A 2835-nucleotide genomic window follows, 5' to 3' on the forward strand; every position below is an offset into this window, starting at 1 on the left:
TGGACAGAACCCAACCACATAGAAAGCCTATAGTGAGCAGATCACTGCTCAGGTGTATACCTGATTGGGAAGAAAGACCCTATTTCAAAAACAATCTGTGAAAACAGAACTAGAGACGTGGTACAAGTGGTGAAATGTCAGCCCAGCAAATTAAACTCCTTGAGTTCAAACTCTAGTAACACACACACACACACACACACACACACACACACACACACCACTGTAAAATAAATATACCAAATTTAAAGCTGAGGAAATGGAGATTCTGGGAAATTATAGATGGATTTCCCAAACCATCAGAACTTAAGTGGCAGTAGCTAAGATTCAAATTGTAGACTTGTCTCCTTTAGAAGGTATGTCTCTTTCAAGTGCAACTTTAATGTCTTCAATATCCTCTTTTTTCAGTTGGCCAAGAAAATCTTAGTTTTATTTTTGCAGTTTGAGACTTTGGTAGCTGTCAAACTGAAAACACCCCTTGGGTGCTTCTCCTCCACCCCCACTCCTGTACACACATACTCCAATCCTTGATTCTAATGTCCAGAAGCTAGGAATGCGTAAGTTTGCAGGTAGAATTAGTTTGTTAAATGTCAGACATTAAAAAAAAAAAAGCAGGGCTGGGGATATGGCCTAGTGGCAAGAGTGCCTACCTCAAATACATGAGGCCCTGGGTTCGATTCCCCAGCACCACATATACAGAAAATGGCCAGAAGTGGTGCTGTGGCTCAAGTGGCAGAGTGCTAGCCTTGAGCAAAAAGAAGCCAGGGACAGTGCTCAGGCCCTGAGTCCAAGCCCCAGGACTGGCCAAAAAAAAAAAAAAAAAAAAAAAAGCAATTATCTTGGATTATCTCGGTGGTTCTAATGTAACTTCAAGATTTCTTAAACAAGGGAAGAGTGAGCAATTGAATGTGAGTAGGCTTGAGGACAATTGGAGGCTTTGAGGGTAGAGAAAGAGGCCAAGAGCTAAGGACAATGTAGCTTCTAGAAGCTGGAAAGGGGAAGGGCATAGCTTCTCCTCTGTAGCTTACAGAAAGGAATGACATTCTTCCAACAATTCATTTCAGGTTACCAATACCTGTTCAGATTTCTTATCTATAGAATTAAGACAATAAAATCTATATTATCTAAAGCCATTTTTCAGATTTAAACTTTCTTGTAAAGGTGATATACAGAGGTGTTAGGGTTACGTAAGCCAGGTAATAAGTACATTTCTTTTTTTTCTTTTTAACAGTGTTACTCCCTCTCTCATTTTCTCCCAGTTTTTTCCCCTCCCAACCCCTCTCCCCCCACCAAGTTGTAAAGTTCATTTCCAACATAATATCTAGTGAATATCAGTGTTGAATTGGTTCACCTTTTGTCCTACCATTTCTGTGATTTCCCTTCCCTTCCCCAAATCGATAAACATATATAAGACAAAGAGTATAGAAACCAAAAGCAGTGACAACAGGGAATAAGCCAAAAGGAAAAAAAAAGTAATAACCGCAAATGGTACAATAATAAAAACCCTCTTGTTTCCATTTTTTTGAAGTTCATTTCCAGAAGCATCATTTTATATGGTCATATGCACATAGCTATTGAGCCACTGTGATCCTCCCCAAAGAATATCCTAGACATATTCTAGTTACCACAAATGAGGGAAACTTTGAAGCTTATGTTTCTTTGAGTCTGGCTTACTTTGCTTACTATAATTTTTTTCCAAGTTTTTCTATTTCCTTACAAATTGCGTAATATCATTCTTTGTGATGGAAGCATATAATTCCATTGTGTATATATACCACAGTTCTTGATCCATTCATCCACTGAGGGGCATCTGGGTTGATTCCATAGCTTAGCTATGGTAAACAATGCTGCAAAAAACATGATTGTGCTGGTGGCTTTAGCCGGTTGGTTTATGGTCATTTGGGTAAATATTCAGGAGTGGGGTTGCTGAATCATAGGGAAGCTGTGTTTAGTTTTTTGAGGAACCTCCATACTGCTTTCCAGAGTGGTTGAACAAGTTTACATTCACACTCACAGTGTAAGTAGCATTCCCTTTTGGCCACATCCCTACTAGCATCTGTTATTATTAGTATTATTGATAATGGGCATTCTAATTGGGATGACGTGGAAGCTCAATGTTGTTTTGATTTGCAATTCTTTTATGGCCAGAGATATTGAACATTTCTTCATGTTTCTATTCCATTCTTATTTCTTCTTTGGAGAAGTATCTCTTTAAGTCTTTATTTAGCCCACATATTAATGAGGTTGTTGTTTCTTTGAAGATTTGTTTTTGGGATGTTTAATTTTTGGAGCTCTAAGTATATTTTAGATATGAGGCCCTTGTCTCATGCATAGCTAACAAAGATCTTCGACCATTCTCTGGGCTTCTAAAGTCATTTGCTACAGCAATATTAGAAAACATGACTAGGAAATCAGTGATAAATTGGTTCTTAGTTTAATCTTTCAGAGATTTGAGACCAAGTTTAAGGGTTTGAGAAGAATAGGAGTCCATTGGATTCAGACAGTAGGGTGGAGGGAAAGTAAAGAAAAGGCCAGACAAGGAAAAGGAGTAAATCAAAGGTTGAGGCTGAAGATGAGAACTCCTAGAAAGCAGGGTGTATGTTTCTCAACTAGAGTTACACAAAATACTACCTATGCACATAGGTAGTACTGGCCTGGCATATAGCAAATGCTCACTTAAAAATAATTAATTCATTCAAGGGAAGATGGCACCGCCACAGTAGGGAGGCACCCCAACTCGCTCCAACTGAATAGCGAGCTGGGAACTCCAGCACCCAACACTCCATCAAGAACCCAGCAAAACCAGCAGCCAGAAGCAATAGAGAAATGCAGGAAATG

Source organism: Perognathus longimembris, chromosome 11 (assembly GCF_023159225.1).
Source record: "Perognathus longimembris pacificus isolate PPM17 chromosome 11, ASM2315922v1, whole genome shotgun sequence".
NCBI classification, from domain to species: Eukaryota; Metazoa; Chordata; class Mammalia; order Rodentia; family Heteromyidae; genus Perognathus; species Perognathus longimembris.